The sequence below is a fragment of the Cibotium barometz genome, chromosome 55, assembly GCF_041138505.1.
Source record: "Cibotium barometz isolate CiBa-2024 chromosome 55, ASM4113850v1, whole genome shotgun sequence".
NCBI classification, from domain to species: Eukaryota; Viridiplantae; Streptophyta; class Polypodiopsida; order Cyatheales; family Cibotiaceae; genus Cibotium; species Cibotium barometz.
The window spans coordinates 17,090,681-17,112,088 of record NC_141100.1 but is presented as its reverse complement, the minus strand read 5'-3'; the positions used below and the strand labels follow the sequence as shown (position 1 = coordinate 17,112,088).

At 37.0% G+C, this 21,408-nt stretch overlaps 1 long non-coding RNA gene across 1 annotated transcript; it reads right to left on the bottom strand.

Moving 5' to 3' along the window:
• Positions 1–6,859: 6,859 nt before the first annotated feature.
• On the bottom strand, positions 6,860–9,504 carry LOC147607433 (uncharacterized). Its single transcript, XR_015264740.1, has 3 exons — positions 9,275–9,504; positions 9,029–9,097; positions 6,860–7,355 (listed from the first exon to the last, which is right to left on the bottom strand). It is a non-coding gene; the product is annotated as an uncharacterized LOC147607433 (long non-coding RNA).
• Positions 9,505–21,408: the final 11,904 nt, after the last annotated feature.

Sequence of the window (21,408 nt, the reverse complement as noted above, 5' to 3'; positions counted from 1 at the left end):
GAGAATGGATGTGTTGTAAAAGAATAGATGTGAAGGCATACGTGGATATATGAATGGGAATATAGAAATGGATGTATGAATATGAACGTGGATATGGAAGTATGGATGTGGATATGGATATAGATGTATGAATATGGATGTGTATGTATGGATGTGGATATGGATGTGGATGTATGGATGTGGAAATGGATGTATGAATGTGGATGTGGATGTGCGAATGAGATGTGGATGTGGACGTATGAATGTGAATGTGGGTGTGGATGTATGAATGAGAATGTGATGTGGATGTGCGAAAGAGGATGTGGATGTGGATGTATGAATGTGAATGTGGATGTGGATGTATGAATACAGATGTGGATGTGGATGTGGATGTATGAATGTGAATGTGGATGTATGGATGTGAATGTGGATGTGGATATGGATGTATGAATGTGAATGTGGATGTGGATGTGCGAATGAGGATGTGGGTGTGGACGTATGAATGTGGATATGGATGTGGATGTATGAATGCAGATGTGGATGTGGATGTATGAATGTAGATGTAGATGCAGATGAGGATGTGGATGTAGATGTGTGAATGTGAATGTGGAATTGGATGTGCGAATGTGAATGTGAATGTGGAATTGGATGTGCTAATGTGAATGTGGATGTGGATGTGCGAATAAGGATGTGGATGTGAATGTACAAATATAAATGTGGATATGGATGTATGGACATTGATGTAGGGATGCGGATGTGGATGTGGATGTATGGATGAGGATATCGATGTGGATGTATGAATGTGGATGTGTACGAGGATTAATGAATGCGAATATGTATGTGAATGGATAGGATGTCGAGATGAGTGAATGGATGAGATGTGATGAGATAGGTGAATCAGAATGTGAATGAATGATATAAGATGAATAAATGAGATGTAATGAGAAATGGATGTGATGAGACGTAATGTAATTTAAGAAAGATAGGAATGGATGTTATGAGAAATGAATGAATCTGATGTGATGGGATGGAAAATGATGTATCTGGTTAAGAATGGATACACATATGATTTGGAATTGGGTTAAGTAATATGGATTGATGTGGAACAATCTGGAAAGATGAGAGTTCATTATAGAAATTGTATTTTGTGAAATGTTTGTAAATGACTGTTTTATGTCAAGAATGTTGGGGAAGTCCTGTAGTTCTATCGGCATGCTTTGTGCAGGGAAGCAACTGTGTATTTGTTGCGTTTTTTCTCCTATAGGCTCATTTGCTAAAGTTCGTTGGTTGATCTGAGGCTTGGTTGTACCTTCGAGGATCTATGTTTTCAAATTCTGCCTTATCTACTGCCCCTTTCACTTTTGCATTTTCAAATTTGGAGCCCTATTTTGCTGCGTTTTCTGGACTATTCCTGCTCTAGTAGCTTTACCTTCACCTAGGCTTCAGCATTTGGACCTGAAGGAACTTTCTCTTTATCATTTTTTCCTCATCTGAGGTGTGGAAGCTGGTTGGCTTTTATTTTCAAGTTTGCAGCCTCTCTGTTGGCTGAGTTTTTTCTTCTCAACAACTGGACACATATCACTTGTTGGCAGAGGGGTTTTTTTGTGGATTGTGAGAAGGACACTGAATTTTGTGATTTCAGTCAGTGTTTTGCTGATTTTGGAGCATCTATACCTAGGTTCTGTTCCTGGCCTACACAGTTTCTCGGTTTCTTCATGTTCCTTGCATTCTGTTGGTGGTGGAGTGTTGTTTTTTGCTGGGCAGCAGTGTTTTGGCTGTGTTTTCCTCTATCATATGGCTTCACGAGGGATACAAACTAAAGACTAGACTATGAAAAAAGAGGGAGGCAAGACCACCTATAAATAGGTAAAGAGGGCTGGCTGACTAGACACCTAGAGCTAGCCGACTGAACACTATGTAGCTGGCAGACTAGACATAAAGTACCTAACCTGGGAAAAATGCTAGAAAAATATGGAAAAATAGGATGGCCAACCCACAACCAAGGGCCATGAAAAGGGACCAAAAGAAACTCCAAATATGAGCAAAAACTAGGGATGAATGTGCTAACACCCCCTCTCAGCAGCACGAGATGCTTAACAAACTTTGAGAAGCCAAAGATGAGAAGACAAGGAAGCCTGAGAAACTAACTTGGTGAACAAATCTACTGCATTCTTTGCCAAAGGACAATACTCCAAACTCAAATCTCCAGCAACAACAAGAACCCATTCACAAACATAGTGATACTGAATCTCAATGTGTTTCGTACAACACGACCGTGAAACACAAGGTTCTTGGTGATGGTGATGCAACTTTGATTGTCATACCAAAGAAGAGTAGATCCGGTAGTAGGAGGAAAGCCAAGCTCTCCCAATAATCTCCGCAACCAAATTGCCTCACATGTAGCATAACAAACTGCATGATACTCTGCCTCTCCGCCTCTTTAGAGGAAAGCACCACAGTAGGCTGCCTTTTACTGCTCCATGAAATGGCTTTAGGCCTAAGTGAAAAAACACAACCAATGCTTGAACTCCGAGTATCTAGATCTCCAGCCCAATCTAAATCATACCATCCAAGAAGAGTGCACCCTTGGCCATAGAAGATGCCAAAGTCCAAAGTACCATGCAAGTACCGAAGAACTCTGAGAGCACACTGCCAATGTTGCTGATGGGGTTTGGATGTGAAAGAACTCGATACGATGACTGCAAAACAAATGTTCAATCAGGAGTAGGTCAACCAAGCCAAACAACCATGAGAGCCCGATACTTTCACTGATCAATCCCTAGAGAAGCATCAAGAAAGCTTCTCATCTAGTATCTATAGGAGAAGATACTGATCTGCATCTAGTCATCTAAAACCTGTCAAGTATCTCTCGTGTCTACTTCTGTTGAGAGAAGAAAATACCCTTAGAGGTCTGCCAAATCTCAAAGCCAAGAAAATAATGCAAAAGACCAAGATCTGTCATCTCAAACTCTGTCTCCAAAGCATCCATGACTGAACGGATCCTCATAGAATAAGAACCTGTAAAGATGAGGTCATCCTGAACATAGACCACAATGATCACAATTAACCCCCTCTCAAGGAGGATATAAAGGTTTGAATCTTCATGAGAGCGGCACAAGCCAAGCTTCCAAAAGAACTCATCAATCTGCTGGTACCAAGCTTGCAAAGCCTTCTTCAAACCATACAAAGCTTTCTTTAGCTGCTACTGGTACACCTGATCCTGTTTGCTTGGAACCTCAAATCTCGGTTGTTGATCAACATACACTTCCTGTGTAAGCTCTCCATTTAGGAAAGCCGACTTGATTTCCATCTCAAATACAGGCCATCTATGATGTCCTACAAGATCAAGAACGGTGCAAAATGGTAGTCATTCGGGTCATCAGAGCAAAGGTCTCATTGAAGTCGACTCTAAGGCGCTGAGCATAACCCTTGGCAACCAACCTCACCTTGTGCTTTTCCAAGCTAGCATCAGCTCCTCAAAACTTTGATTTGAAGATCCAGTGCACACCAATAACCTTACATTGCAGTGGCCTAGGCACCAAAATCCAAGTGCCATTACGTTCAATAGCATCCAGCTCTACCTGCATAGCACGACGCCAAGGCTCATGTAAAAGAGCCTTGTCCAGAGAAGTGGGATCAGAAGGACCATGAATAATAGAGGACATAAGAGCATAGTTCACAAACATGTTGCCCTCATGAATTTATTTCCTGGAAGATCACGTGAGAGAACTAGGCGGAGGAGCAGAAGGAAGCTCACGTAACCCAGAATCACGAACTATCTGAAAATACCACCCAGGCACAGATCTGCTCGAACTAGCTGGAGTAGGAGCAAAGTCATCATCATTTGATTGAGAATCCACAACTGGAGCTGTAATAGAAGCAGGGGGAGGAGAAGGAGAAGGCAGAGGAAGAAGAAGCTCGCCACCCCCCTCTGAAGATGTAGGAGTCTTGTCAAACACCACATCACGGCTCACAACAACTTTGCCAGCCTGCTGATCATATAGACGATATTATGCCTTGGACACAGAACTGTATCCGAGAAAATTCGTGCGCTAAGACTTCGAGTCCATCTTGGAGCGATGCTAACAAGAGAGGGGTCCTCACCATGGAAAGCCTCATATGTAGTTTTATCTGGAAGAGCAGTAGTAAGAGACATGTTCTGAATGAAGACAACAGTAGAAGCCGCCTCAGCCCAGAAACGTCGAGGTAATGAAGAATGCTCAAGCATATCACAAGCCATCTCCATGATGGCCCTATTCTTCCTCTCTGCAACTCCGTTTTGTGAAGGAGTATATGTTGTAGTACGCTATCTCCGAATGCCATGATCCTTGCAATATTGATGAAACTCCTGGGATGTAAACTCACCCCTTGTGTTGGTCCTGAGAGCCTTGACCGAAGAACTGGTCTCTTTTTCCACCTCAGCCCTCCAATCACAAAAGTGTTGAAAGGCCTCATCCTTGGAGTTCAAAAAGAAGACCCAAGTATATCTGGAGAAGTCATCCACCGCATGTACAAAGCCTTACTCAAAGATGCGGTACTCATAGGACGACATAAGTCTGCATGAAAACAAGAGCAAGTGATGTCAAAGATCTATGTGTCGCCTCCTTTGAAATTCAATTAAATTATTGAATTTCATGAGCAGGTTTTGGAGCCTTCGAGCATGGGTGAAGATAAACCTTCGAGCATGGGTGAAGATAAACCTTATACAAGCTACAGTTCTTGCTTTTTTTTGGTTGTTCGTGGCGGGTGCTAGCGGAAGCTGGAAGTAGGGAGGCCTACCGGAGTAGGTCGAGGACACGTCGATGTCAGATGGTAGTAGGGAATAAACCTCTCTCTCTCTCTCTCTCTCTCTCTCTCTCTCTCTCTCTCTCTCTCTTGCGCGAGTTCTCTCTGCCGTGCAAGTTCTCTCTTTGCACTCGAGTTCTTTGTCTCTCTCCTAGTCTGCAACGCAAGTTCTGTCTGCTTCAGGGCCTACATCTGACACTAAGGTTTGAGCATTAATTTATACGCGCAAGCTACATCTGAACCTTAGTGTATACTAAGGTTCGAGCATTAATAAGTTAATGCAGGCCCCGCTTGAATATGTCATTATATCCCATTAATACCATTAAAAAAAACGTTGCTCATCAACAAGGAGAACCCATTAATTACTTAAAATAAACATTATAGAAATCTTAGAATTATTGAAAATCTAGCCCTATATACCCATTGATAACAATTTTTTATAACCTAATTATAAACATTGAAGACAATATCCTATATAACCATTAACACTATTCATAGATTTTATATAACCATTAAGACTATTCCTAAAACAAGATATTAATTAAAAAAATATCTTATATCACCATTTAAGACTATTCATAAATTTTCATGATGTAGGGGGCTGGGTGAGTGCACCTCTGATAACATTCTTGGCCTCCACAAAGATGGCAAGAGCAACAACAGCAGTTGCGTGGGCTAGCTGGGTGAGTACACAAACAGCTGCATTGGCTGGCCGCTGCACTTGTGATTACATTCATGGCCTCCACAAAGATGGCACAGCAAGCAAATTAAACATGCTTACTTGCCTTGATAATCGAAGTTGAGAGAGAGAGAGTCTGTGTGTTTTTTGATCGCTTACTGCTACGTTGATCGCCAGTAATTATAAAGACGATAACCTGCTACGTTGATCACCCATTTATAAAGACGATAACCTACTACATTGATCGCCCATTTCTAGAGATTCTCTCTCTATAGAGAGAGACTCTGAGTGTGTTTTTCATTGCTTACTGTGCTACGTTGATCGCCCATTTATAGAGACTCTCTCTCTCTCTATAGAGAGAGAGAGAGACTCTGAGTGTGTTTTTGATCGCTTACTGCTACGTTGATCGCCCATTTATAGAGACGATAACGTGCTATGTTGATCTCCTATTTATAGAGATTCTCTCTCTACGGAGAGAGGGACTCCGAGTGTGTTTTTGATCGCTTACTATGTTGATCGCCCATTTATCGAGACGATAACCTGCTACGTTGATCGCCCATTTAAAGAGACTTTCTCTCTCTACAAAGAGAGAGACTCTGAGTGTGTTTTTGATCACTTACTACTATGTTGATCGCCCATTTATAGAGACTTTCTCTCTCTACAAAGAGAGAGACTCTGAGTGTGTTTTTGATCGCTTATTGCTACATTGATCACCCATTTATAGAGACTCTCTCTCTATAGACGTAGAGAGAGAGAGAGAGAGAGAGAGTCTGTGTGTTTTTTACGTTGATCGCCCAGTAATTATAAAGACGATAACCTGCTACGTTGATCGCCCATTTATAGAGACTTTCTCTCTGAGAGAGAGAGACTCTCTCTGTAGAGACACACTCTCTCTCTCTCTCTCTCTCGCATTATCCTCGATGACCTTACCTTCTTTTGTTTGGACCTTTGATCAATGTTCACAGAAAAACACAGAAAACATTTTTCTCTAACACGCCCTTAAACTTGCACTTTCATAGATAACTTAAAATATACAAATTTTTCAAATTTGACAAAAATAAAGTTTACAAGAATGCAAGCCCAAAGTATATAGTTTATAGTTTTTCTGTGAATAATTGAATGCTTAATGCCATTTTAATTAATGAATGCTCACATCATTGGGCATTACTTTATGTGACCTAAACGAAGATTTTATATTTATATATATGTATGTATGTATGTATGTATGTATGTATGTGTGTGTGTATATGTGAAAACCTAGACATCCTTGCCATACATGTTGAATGCATGGGCACTAGTAACACATATCTAGAGTCATGAAAATACCATAGAGATAAATAAGACACCAAAGAAAGAGGTAAAAATTAATGAATTGAGGACCAAAACGGAAAGTAGTTCTCAAATCTCTGTGTTTATCTCTCATCTTCTTCAAAATTACTACTCATGCCACACAGTGTTTTAATTAGCCACAAGGAGAAAGGTGGTAGTGTAAATGCCACATGGACGAACATGAAGACCAAGATATCTTATGAGGGAGGAGGGGACCTTGGGATTCATCTCCTTAGTAGCCCATTAATACACTATATTAATCAAAGCAATAATTCTACCATAACCAATTCACAAACCTATGATTCAGAGGCTTGTGTATCGGTTAGGCTAGAATTATCACTTGATTAACATAGTGTCCTAGTGGGTAGTTATGGATAAACCCCTGTGCAAGGTCCCCATGCTCGTTGTGCTAGTGGGGAGGCTTCATCTGCTGTAAGTGCTTTTTTCGAGTAGTGTGGCACCAAGTGTGCCTAGTACAAGAGTTTGCATGTGGCAAGATGGTGTGTGTTCGAATCTCATGTGACCCCCACAAAGCTGCAAGCCGAGTTTTTGCACCATGCAGAGGATTCATTTGCCGCCAGTTCTATAAGCAAACAATCAAAACAAACAATCAGTATAATTGAATAGTTTTATTAAATAGTAAACACCATTAAAACACTCTGTCAGTCATGGAGAGTGTTTGGAAAATGGGTATCTCATCTTATCATCCAACACACACACACACACACACACACACACATCTTATCATCCAACACACACACACACACACACACACACACACATCTTACCATCCAAAACATAGACACACACACACACACACACATCTTACCATCCAAAACACACACACACACACTTATCTTATCTTCCACCCCACACACACCCACACACACAAAAAAAAAGCATGTTCATTCCTTTCATTAAATTCCAAATAATTCAATAAACAACTTAAATTCTAGACCATATGAGCAATTTTTATAATCATTGGGATCATTTTGGTAGTAAAACTAGCTATCCATTTGGCTACATGGAATATTATTTCTCCTTATTCTTCATATTGCTACACATTTGTCTCAAGCAAATTTATTGACATACCAACTTTTTAAAAAAATTGTGAGAGCTAGGCATGCACTAATATAATGTATGTATATTAGTGCATGTATGCCACATGATTGAATACATGTATCATGCTATCAATGATCCCCCTTTACCTTATCCAAAGTTGAGCACCAAAGGGAAATGAAAAAATCATTCACCTGTATGAGGAAGTAGTGGATCTTTTTTTCTAAGTAGTGGATTAATTTATTCACAACATCCATCTGCTCTACAATGAGCATGAATCAAATCCGTGGTGTTGCACTTACAAGGACACTAATTGTTTACCAACATTTCAGCTACACTATAAGCAAGGATGATTTTTGGTGGGCTCGGTCGCCCTTCGAAAAGACGAGTTCAGTAGAAATAGTGCATGTTTTTCCACCTTTTATCTTTGGTTTTTTAACAGTCACGTGGAAGTATTTATAATGGCCAAAATCCCCCCCTCCCCAAAAAAAAAATGGACATGATGTCTATCAAAAAGCAACCCTAAATGTGAGGGGCATGAGGAGACTTTTCAGGTAATATTATTTCAATGAATTTTGGGATTTTGGAAAGTAATCATTCTCCAAAGATAGGCTGATGTAAAAGTGCCTAGAACTTTCATTTCTCTCACCTTCTATAACTTAGCCCTATACCACATTCATGCAAAAATATGCTCCCTAGCAGATCTACATTATCCAAAAAAACAAGAAAAACTACAAATTTATATTAATAATCTACAAAAAGCAAGAAAAACCACAAAGTTATATTAATAATCTACAAAAAGCAAACCATGAAGGTTGTCATTTGTTTTTGCTTAATCTCTATAGTTTCTAACAATGATGATACATTAGAAAGCGTTAATGTTGATGCACTTTTTTGATGTGAGGTATTGGCAAAGGCCCACCTTGTTAATCTCTCTATTGGCAAGTGTATTAGTGATAATTGGAAAGACCTCCTGCATTGATTGGTTTTCTAAAACCAGTTCTTGCTCTAATTAAAAACTCCCATCCTTCAATAATTCAATGGATTATTGTTATCACTAAACCCCATTCTAATGTCCCATTTGTGCCAACAATTAATTCATTGTTGTCAAGCTGGGAGATACATAATTAATTGTTTTATATCATTATTATTAGTTTCCAGCCTTTATATTGCAGTGCTCCAAAGCATATTAATCACCACAAATATGGTGTGATGGTCACTAAACTCGGTTCGGTGATGATCATTGGTAATCGATTAAAGCTCACCCTGCATAATAAAGCAACAAAAGCGTTCCATTAAAATAATCATATTTCACTAATCAAGCTTTGTGTAGATGACCTATTCACTAATCATATTTCTGGGCAAGCTAGTGTTACCACTAAAATTACACATAATTCACTAAATTACACATAATTGACTAATCATAGCTGTGTTAAGACTTACAATCAATGCTTAGGGCATAATTTGAATGCGTTAATAGAGCGTAAATGATACCCACAGAAGGCTAGCCGGAGTAGTTACCGCCAGTTCATGCAAAGCGATTATAGGTCAAAAGCAACATAAAAGATTAAGAGAGTCTTATAAGTATAAGCTAAGCATGTGAAAAAGGATTAAGAGAAACAACTACGTTCATGGTCTGTTCTTTGCAAGCTTATATAAAAGATTAAGAGAGTCTTATAAGTATAAGCTAAGCATGTGAAAAAGGATTAAGAGAAACAACTACGTTCATGGTCTGTTCTTTGCAAGCTCTTATATAATTATATAAAAGATTAAGAGAGTCTTATAAGTATAAGCTAAGCATGTGAAAAAGGATTAAGAGAAACAACTACGTTCATATGTATATGTGTGTGTGTGTGTATATATATATATATATATATGTATATATATGTATATATATACATATAGTTGTTTCAAACAACTATATGTATATATGTATATATATATATATATACATATATATATATATATATATATATATACATACATGTAATAGTATAAAAGATTAAGAGAGTCTTAGTATAAGCTAAGCTAAGCTAGGATTAAGAGAAACAACTACGTTCATGGTCTGTTCTTTGCAAGCTCTTATATATATATTAATTATATATATGTATATATGTATGTATGTATGTATGTATATATATATATGTATATGTGTGTGTGTATATATATATATATAGCATATATATATACATGTAATAGTTATATATATATATATATATGTATATATATATATATATAGCATATATATATATACATGTAATAGTATATATATATATATATATACACACACTATATAAAGTGTAGCATTCAACCTTTATATAGTGAGTATATAAATAAACTATATACATTATATATATATAGATACTATATATATACCACAACTAGCACACAAACTATGTATATATCTTTATTTATTTATTTATTTGTATTTATATTTATATATATGTGCTATATACTACACACACACACACACACACATATATATATGTAATATATACTACACACACACACACACACACACACACACACACACACATTGCATAAATTGTGGTATAGGCAAAGCAACTAAAGGTGAGAGATCACTTCTTTCTATGGGTGGCAAATGATTCATGTCCAAATTCCCAAAGATGCCTTAAAGGTCTCCTCATAATAGAAAATGATTTTATTTGTACAAAGGTGGCTCATTGACACTTGATTGGATGCATGTAGCATACATATAGTACCGCATGCATACATATATGTATGCATGTAGCATATATATAGTACCGCATGCAAAAGAAAGAAACAATTTCCCATAATTTTAATTATATTTGGCATGTCAAATGCTTACAAGTGTGTCCTTAAAAGATGTCCGTGTAGCACAATAAAGACTAAATAAAAAAAAATATTTTGTCTATTATAGTTAGATGGATATGTGTTTTCTTTTCAAAAAGTACAAATATGTCCCCCCTTCTTATCGGTGTAATTCATTTAAACAAAATTGATCCACATGTTTTTATGAATCTTTGGCATGCCTTATGTAAGGAAGTACTCAAAGCTCAAGCTTATGTAAGGTAATGCTTATGCTCCAAGCTTTTTACGTACCTATGTGAATCTTTGCCAAATCTTTTCATTTATTTTTAAATAGGGCTTACGTAAAGGAATTCTCCAAGCTTTTTAAGTATACGTGTGAACCTTTGCCAAATCTTTTCACTTTTTTATTTTCTATATTTTTGCTTGTGCTAGATGAATGTATGGCCTCACCCAAGCTTGATTTTTACAAGCCCCCTTGCCCTTCAAAATTAACAGGTTTGGTGAAATATAACAAGTTTTTTTATATTTTAGTGTAGTTTTTAATGGGCATTTTAATATTTTGGTGGTATTTTACATACAAAATGCTAAAACAATGCACGTGACACTAGTCAAAAAGCAACTATGGCCCCACCATGTTAAAAACCTCTTCTTTTAGCATGTACTCTCTATAAATGCTTGGTCACCATTTTAGGACATTTCAAGAAAAGTGTAAGGTAAAGGGGAAGACAACTCACTTATATGGTACCATGCTTGATAATACTTATGTTGAGAAATCTCACTGAACCAAATTTTTAGCAATGTTAGACATGTGTAAAAGATTGCTAACAATATTATTTTTTAGCAATGGTAGACATGTGTAAAGGATTGCTAGAGAATATTTGCATCAAATAGGGTTACTCAGTTTAACATTATACACAAAATCAAACTTGCATCATCTAATATATATATATATATATATATATATATATCAAATACTCTTATACACAAATACATAGTGAGCATGAGGGGCCTCCTTCATGCTTGGTAGATAAATATACATTGATGTGCACATTTTTAACTATATATGAAAGACTTAGCTTAATGCCAATAAGGCAATGTAGGGGGTTATCCTTTCTTGTGCAAAGCACAATGGGGTCCTTTCTTAGTAGCACTCCTCTTCAACCTATTTTAGACCAATGGGTGCCATTATTTTTAAAAACATCTACCTTCATGTATAGGAACATACATAAAACCTCCTCAAATCACAAAGAAGAAATTCGATAGGTTTCTTTTATGTTGCCCCATTAAAGTGCACAATCTCCATTAGGATTATTTCTGTTTCCTTCCAAGGTGAGGAAAATTTTAATCTAGATGAACTAGCTCTATACTTATGCCCATTTACAAATTTCCCAGTGGCATGCTTGTCATATCAAAGTAAAAGGAAACTAGAAACTGACTTTACAAGATGTACATTTACCTTCACTAATTGAGTGAGGCCTTCACTTATCTAATTAACCCTAATGAAAATGTGCAAATTATTGCAAGGAATATATATACATGATATCGGTTCACCTCTAACAAACTTCTCCTTTGAAGGAATTGGGTAGCCAATGTTGGTAACATAATAAACTATTGTATGTTTTTACAACCACGTAAGCAAAGTCACATAGGCCTAATGAAAATGTGCAAAGTATTGTAAGGGTTATATATACTTGATATTGGTTCACCCCAATAAATTTTCTCCTTTTTAAAGGAAATTGGTAGTCAATGTTGGTAACATAATAAACTATTGTATGTTTTACAACCACGTAAGCAAAGTCACATAGGCATTGATTCTATTGCAATCATGGGACATGTGGCATATAAAGACCTCTCATCCCATGAGATAATTTAACGGTTGAAATGAACTTCGTCTCCTTTCCTAGCCCCCAATATGCATCTTATGACTTGGAGCATTAGTTGCTCCCACCTCTTTCTTGCGTTTTCTTTTTCTTAATCTCTTGTTGTTGTTGTTGCATGTGCTAGTCAGTTTGCCCTCTTCCAGGTGCTTCACTGTTGCAATTTTGTGGTCGATCTTCATCAGCCTCTGCCCTTGGCATTCTTGTAGTATTGTTGGCCTACTCTTCTGTGTAAGGTAGCAATAGTGTATTTGTTGCATTTTTTCTCCTACAGTCTCATTTGTTGATGTTGGTTAGTTGATCTGAGGCTTGGTGGTACCTTCCAGGATCTGCATTTTCAAATTTTACCTTATCTAGTGCCCCTTTCACTTCTGCATTTTCAGATTTGCAGCCCTGTTTTGCTACGTTTCTGGACTCTTCCTGTTGGTAGCTATTCCTTCACCTGTTGGGCTTCAGCATTTGGACCTGAAGGTACCTTCTCTTCAACGTTTTTTCCTCGTTCTCTCCATCTCTCTCTCTCTCTCTCTCTCTCTCTCTCTCTCTCTCTCTCTCTCTCCTTTGTTTCCACTTTCCCATCTTTCGCTGTGCATTCCTTCATGGTATTAGAGCACCAGTGACTTGCAGCATTCATTGCTCCCACCTCTTTCTTGCGTTTTCTTTTTATCAATCTGCTGCTAGTCAGTTTGCCCTCTTCTAGGCACTTACTGTTGCAGTTTTGTGTTCGATCTTCATCAGCCTCTATCCTTGGCATTCATGTAGTATTGTCAGCTTGCTCTGTGTAGGGTAGAACCAGTGTATTTGTTGCTTTTTTTCTCCTACAAGCTCATTTGCTGATGTTGGTTAGTTGATCTAAGGCTTGGTGGTACCTTCCAAGATCTGCATTTTCAAATTTTGCCTTATCTACTGCCCCTTTCACTTCTGCGTTTTCAGATTAGTGGCCCTGTTTTATCGCAATCTTCAGCATTTTTTTCTCATCTGAGGTGTGGAAGCTCGTCGGCTTGTATTTTCAAGTTTGCAACCTCTCTATTGGCTGTGTTTTCTTTTCCAATGGACACATATCACTTGCAGAGGGGATTTTGTGTGGATTGTGGCTTTGGTGATAGTTTGGTACCTGAGAAGGACACTGAATTTTATGATTTCAGTCAACATTTTGCTGATTTTGGAGCATCTATACCTATGTTTTCTTCTTGGCCTACACAGTTTCTTGGTTTCTTCATGTTCCTTGCCTTTTGTTGCGGTGGAGTGCTATTTTTTGCTGGGCAAGAGTGTTTTGGCTGTTTTTTGCTTCCCAAAAGAGTTTCTACACCACTCAAAGGGGGCCCATCCCCAGCTACTTCACTTGAGGATCAATTTTGGGAGTTGTTTTGTATCTGTGGAGATTTTCTTTGTGAGACTGGAGTTTGCGGATTTTGGAGGAGAGTAGTTCTCTCTTGACGAGAGTAGTGATCTTTTCAGAGATCCTGAGTAGAGTTTATTTTGTCCAAGACTATTGTCTTTGCATTGTTTGCAGAGAAAGCAGGGTGTTTTACTTGTGAAGTGTGATCCTTTCACACGGATCATTTGTTTGTTGCTAATTATTGGGATCTGATTCCATGGAAGAGTCTTCTACTCCTCTCAATGATTCTTTTGAGGACTTTGTTACCACTACAGTTTATATTCATGCTTCCCTTCTTTTATTGTGAGGAGTCTACCTCTGCCTCTCTTTGTGATGCTTATGAGGTTACCCCTCCCCCTACTAGTTCTGCATTTGGTTTGATGATGCAGCGTGGAGGGTTGTTTTAAAGGATGGACTTTTGGACTTAGTGGGATACTCTGGACCCCATTCTAATGTCCCATTTGTGCCAACAATTAATTCATTGTTGTCAAGCTGGGAGATACATAATTAATTGTTTTATATCATTATTATTAGTTTCCAGCCTTTATATTGCAGTGCTCCAAAGCATATTAATCACCACAAATATGGTGTGATGGTCACTAAACTCGGTTCGGTGATGATCATTGGTAATCGATTAAAGCTCACCCTGCATAATAAAGCAACAAAAGCGTTCCATTAAAATAATCATATTTCACTAATCAAGCTTTGTGTAGATGACCTATTCACTAATCATATTTCTGTGCAAGCTAGTGTTACCACTAAAATTACACATAATTCACTAAATTACACATAATTGACTAATCATAGCTGTGTTAAGACTTACAATCAATGCTTAGGGCATAATTTGAATGCGTTAATAGAGCGTAAATGATACCCACAGAAGGCTAGCCGGAGTAGTTACCGCCAGTTCATGCAAAGCGATTATAGGTCAAAAGCAACATAAAAGATTAAGAGAGTCTTATAAGTATAAGCTAAGCATGTGAAAAAGGATTAAGAGAAACAACTACGTTCATGGTCTGTTCTTTGCAAGCTTATATAAAAGATTAAGAGAGTCTTATAAGTATAAGCTAAGCATGTGAAAAAGGATTAAGAGAAACAACTACGTTCATGGTCTGTTCTTTGCAAGCTCTTATATAATTATATAAAAGATTAAGAGAGTCTTATAAGTATAAGCTAAGCATGTGAAAAAGGATTAAGAGAAACAACTACGTTCATATGTATATGTGTGTGTGTGTATATATATATATATATATATATATGTATATATATGTATATATATACATATAGTTGTTTCAAACAACTATATGTATATATGTATATATATATATATATATATATATATATATATATATATATATATATATATATATATATATACATACATGTAATAGTATAAAAGATTAAGAGAGTCTTAGTATAAGCTAAGCTAAGCTAGGATTAAGAGAAACAACTACGTTCATGGTCTGTTCTTTGCAAGCTCTTATATATATATTAATTATATATATGTATATATGTATGTATGTATGTATGTATATATATATATGTATATGTGTGTGTGTATATATATATATATAGCATATATATATACATGTAATAGTTATATATATATATATATATGTATATATATATATATATAGCATATATATATATATGTAATAGTATATATATATATATATATACACACACTATATAAAGTACATCATTTATATAGTGCGTAGATATATTATTACACATTATATATATACATTATATATATACACACACTATATAAAGTGTAGCATTCAACCTTTATATAGTGAGTATATAAATAAACTATATACATTATATATATATAGATACTATATATATACCACAACTAGCACACAAACTATGTATATATCTTTATTTATTTATTTATTTGTATTTATATTTATATATATGTGCTATATACTACACACACACACACACACACATATATATATGTAATATATACTACACACACACACACACACACACACATTGCATAAATTGTGGTATAGGCAAAGCAACTAAAGGTGAGAGATCACTTCTTTCTATGGGTGGCAAATGATTCATGTCCAAATTCCCAAAGATGCCTTAAAGGTCTCCTCATAATAGAAAATGATTTTATTTGTACAAAGGTGGCTCATTGACACTTGATTGGATGCATGTAGCATACATATAGTACCGCATGCATACATATATGTATGCATGTAGCATATATATAGTACCGCATGCAAAAGAAAGAAACAATTTCCCATAATTTTAATTATATTTGGCATGTCAAATGCTTACAAGTGTGTCCTTAAAAGATGTCCGTGTAGCACAATAAAGACTAAATAAAAAAAAATATTTTGTCTATTATAGTTAGATGGATATGTGTTTTCTTTTCAAAAAGTACAAATATGTCCCCCCTTCTTATCGGTGTAATTCATTTAAACAAAATTGATCCACATGTTTTTCTGAATCTTTGGCATGCCTTATGTAAGGAAGTACTCAAAGCTCAAGCTTATGTAAGGTAATGCTTATGCTCCAAGCTTTTTACGTACCTATGTGAATCTTTGCCAAATCTTTTCATTTATTTTTAAATAGGGCTTACGTAAAGGAATTCTCCAAGCTTTTTAAGTATACGTGTGAACCTTTGCCAAATCTTTTCACTTTTTTATTTTCTATATTTTTGCTTGTGCTAGATGAATGTATGGCCTCACCCAAGCTTGATTTTTACAAGCCCCCTTGCCCTTCAAAATTAACAGGTTTGGTGAAATATAACAAGTTTTTTTATATTTTAGTGTAGTTTTTAATGGGCATTTTAATATTTTGGTGGTATTTTACATACAAAATGCTAAAACAATGCACGTGACACTAGTCAAAAAGCAACTATGGCCCCACCATGTTAAAAACCTCTTCTTTTAGCATGTACTCTCTATAAATGCTTGGTCACCATTTTAGGACATTTCAAGAAAAGTGTAAGGTAAAGGGGAAGACAACTCACTTATATGGTACCATGCTTGATAATACTTATGTTGAGAAATCTCACTGAACCAAATTTTTAGCAATGTTAGACATGTGTAAAAGATTGCTAACAATATTATTTTTTAGCAATGGTAGACATGTGTAAAGGATTGCTAGAGAATATTTGCATCAAATAGGGTTACTCAGTTTAACATTATACACAAAATCAAACTTGCATCATCTAATATATATATATATATATATATATATATCAAATACTCTTATACACAAATACATAGTGAGCATGAGGGGCCTCCTTCATGCTTGGTAGATAAATATACATTGATGTGCACATTTTTAACTATATATGAAAGACTTAGCTTAATGCCAATAAGGCAATGTAGGGGGTTATCCTTTCTTGTGCAAAGCACAATGGGGTCCTTTCTTAGTAGCACTCCTCTTCAACCTATTTTAGACCAATGGGTGCCATTATTTTTAAAAACATCTACCTTCATGTATAGGAACATACATAAAACCTCCTCAAATCACAAAGAAGAAATTCGATAGGTTTCTTTTATGTTGCCCCATTAAAGTGCACAATCTCCATTAGGATTATTTCTGTTTCCTTCCAAGGTGAGGAAAATTTTAATCTAGATGAACTAGCTCTATACTTATGCCCATTTACAAATTTCCCAGTGGCATGCTTGTCATATCAAAGTAAAAGGAAACTAGAAACTGACTTTACAAGATGTACATTTACCTTCACTAATTGAGTGAGGCCTTCACTTATCTAATTAACCCTAATGAAAATGTGCAAATTATTGCAAGGAATATATATACATGATATCGGTTCACCTCTAACAAACTTCTCCTTTGAAGGAATTGGGTAGCCAATGTTGGTAACATAATAAACTATTGTATGTTTTTACAACCACGTAAGCAAAGTCACATAGGCCTAATGAAAATGTGCAAAGTATTGTAAGGGTTATATATACTTGATATTGGTTCACCCCAATAAATTTTCTCCTTTTTAAAGGAAATTGGTAGTCAATGTTGGTAACATAATAAACTATTGTATGTTTTACAACCACGTAAGCAAAGTCACATAGGCATTGATTCTATTACAATCATGGGACATGTGGCATATAAAGACCTCTCATCCCATGAGATAATTTAACGGTTGAAATGAACTTCGTCTCCTTTCCTAGCCCCCAATATGCATGTGGGACCCTTTCCTAGCTCCAACTAAGAGGTGTATGAGATGTGATAGGATGTGATAAGATGTGTATGAGATGTGATAGGATGTGATAAGATGCATATGGGAAGTGATAGGATGTGATAAGATGCGTATGAGAGGTGATAGGATGTGATAAGATGCATATGAGAGGTGATAGGATGTGATAAGATGTGTATGAGATGTGATAGGATGTGATAAGAGGTGTATGAGATGTGTTAGGACGTGATAAGATGCGTATGGGATGAGTTAGGATGTGAGTAGATGTGTATGGGATGAGGTAAGAAGTGTATCTGATGGGATAAGATGTATATGGGTTGTGATAGGGCGAGAATGGATGTGTTGTAAAAGAATAGATGTGAAGGCATACGTGGATATATGAATGGGAATATAGAAATGGATGTATGAATATGAACGTGGATATGGAAGTATGGATGTGGATATGGATATAGATGTATGAATATGGATGTGTATGTATGGATGTGGATATGGATGTGGATGTATGGATGTATGAATGTGGATGTGGATGTGCGAATGAGATGTGGATGTGGACGTATGAATGTGAATGTGGGTGTGGATGTATGAATGAGAATGTGATGTGGATGTGCGAAAGAGGATGTGGATGTGGATGTATGAATGTGAATGTGGATGTGGATGTATGAATACAGATGTGGATGTATGAATGTGAATGTGGATGTATGGATGTGAATGTGGATGTGGATATGGATGTATGAATGTGAATGTGGATGTGGATGTGCGAATGAGGATGTGGATGTGGACGTATGAATGTGGATATGGATGTGGATGTATGAATGCAGATGTGGATGTGGATGTATGAATGTAGATGTAGATGTAGATGAGGATGTGGATGTAGATGTGTGAATGTGAATGTGGAATTGGATGTGCGAATGTGAATGTGAATGTGGAATTTTATGTGCGAATGTGAATGTGGATGTGGATGTGCGAATAAGGATGTGGATGTGAATGTACAAATATAAATGTGGATATGGATGTATGGACATTGATGTAGGGATGCGGATGTGGATGTGGATGTATGGATGAGGATATCGATGTGGATGTATGAATGTGGATGTGTACGAGGATTAATGAATGCGAATATGTATGTGAATGGATAGGATGTCGAGATGAGTGAATGGATGAGATGTGATGAGATAGGTGAATCAGAATGTGAATGAATGATATAAGATGAATAAATGAGATGTAATGAGAAATGGATGTGATGAGACGTAATGTAATTTAAGAAAGATAGGAATGGATGTTATGAGAAATGAATGAATCTGATGTGATGGGATGGAAAATGATGTATCTGGTTAAGAATGGATACACATATGATTTGGAATTGGGTTAAGTAATATGGATTGATGTGGAACAATCTGGAAAGATGAGAGTTCATTATAGAAATTGTATTTTGTGAAATGTTTGTAAATGACTGTTTTATGTCAAGAATGTTGGGGAAGTCCTGTAGTTCTATCGGCATGCTTTGTGCAGGGAAGCAACTGTGTATTTGTTGCGTTTTTTCTCCTATAGGCTCATTTGCTAAAGTTCGTTGGTTGATCTGAGGCTTGGTTGTACCTTCGAGGATCTATGTTTTCAAATTCTGCCTTATCTACTGCCCCTTTCACTTTTGCATTTTCAAATTTGGAGCCCTATTTTGCTGCGTTTTCTGGACTATTCCTGCTCTAGTAGCTTTACCTTCACCTAGGCTTCAGCATTTGGACCTGAAGGAACTTTCTCTTTATCATTTTTTCCTCATCTGAGGTGTGGAAGCTGGTTGGCTTTTATTTTCAAGTTTGCAGCCTCTCTGTTGGCTGAGTTTTTTCTTCTCAACAACTGGACACATATCACTTGTTGGCAGAGGGGTTTTTTTGTGGATTGTGAGAAGGACACTGAATTTTGTGATTTCAGTCAGTGTTTTGCTGATTTTGGAGCATCTATACCTAGGTTCTGTTCCTGGCCTACACAGTTTCTCGGTTTCTTCATGTTCCTTGCATTCTGTTGGTGGTGGAGTGTTGTTTTTTGCTGGGCAGCAGTGTTTTGGCTGTGTTTTCCTCTATCATATGGCTTCACGAGGGATACAAACTAAAGACTAGACTATGAAAAAAGAGGGAGGCAAGACCACCTATAAATAGGTAAAGAGGGCTGGCTGACTAGACACCTAGAGCTAGCCGACTGAACACTATGTAGCTGGCAGACTAGACATAAAGTACCTAACCTGGGAAAAATGCTAGAAAAATATGGAAAAATAGGATGGCCAACCCACAACCAAGGGCCATGAAAAGGGACCAAAAGAAACTCCAAATATGAGCAAAAACTAGGGATGAATGTGCTAACACCCCCTCTCAGCAGCACGAGATGCTTAACAAACTTTGAGAAGCCAAAGATGAGAAGACAAGGAAGCCTGAGAAACTAACTTGGTGAACAAATCTACTGCATTCTTTGCCAAAGGACAATACTCCAAACTCAAATCTCCAGCAACAACAAGAACCCATTCACAAACATAGTGATACTGAATCTCAATGTGTTTCGTACAACACGACCGTGAAACACAAGGTTCTTGGTGATGGTGATGCAACTTTGATTGTCATACCAAAGAAGAGTAGATCCGGTAGTAGGAGGAAAGCCAAGCTCTCCCAATAATCTCCGCAACCAAATTGCCTCACATGTAGCATAACAAACTGCATGATACTCTGCCTCTCCGCCTCTTTAGAGGAAAGCACCACAGTAGGCTGCCTTTTACTGCTCCATGAAATGGCTTTAGACCTAAGTGAAAAAACACAACCAATGCTTGAACTCCGAGTATCTAGATCTCCAGCCCAATCTAAATCATACCATCCAAGAAGAGTGCACCCTTGGCCATAGAAGATGCCAAAGTCCAAAGTACCATGCAAGTACCGAAGAACTCTGAGAGCACACTGCCAATGTTGCTGATGGGGTTTGGATGTGAAAGAACTCGATACGATGACTGCAAAACAAATGTTCAATCAGGAGTAGGTCAACCAAGCCAAACAACCATGAGAGCCCGATACTTTCACTGATCAATCCCTAGAGAAGCATCAAGAAAGCTTCTCATCTAGTATCTATAGGAGAAGATACTGATCTGCATCTAGTCATCTAAAACCTGTCAAGTATCTCTCGTGTCTACTTCTGTTGAGAGAAGAAAATACCCTTAGAGGTCTGCCAAATCTCAAAGCCAAGAAAATAATGCAAAAGACCAAGATCTGTCATCTCAAACTCTGTCTCCAAAGCATCCATGACTGAACGGATCCTCATAGAATAAGAACCTGTAAAGATGAGGTCATCCTGAACATAGACCACAATGATCACAATT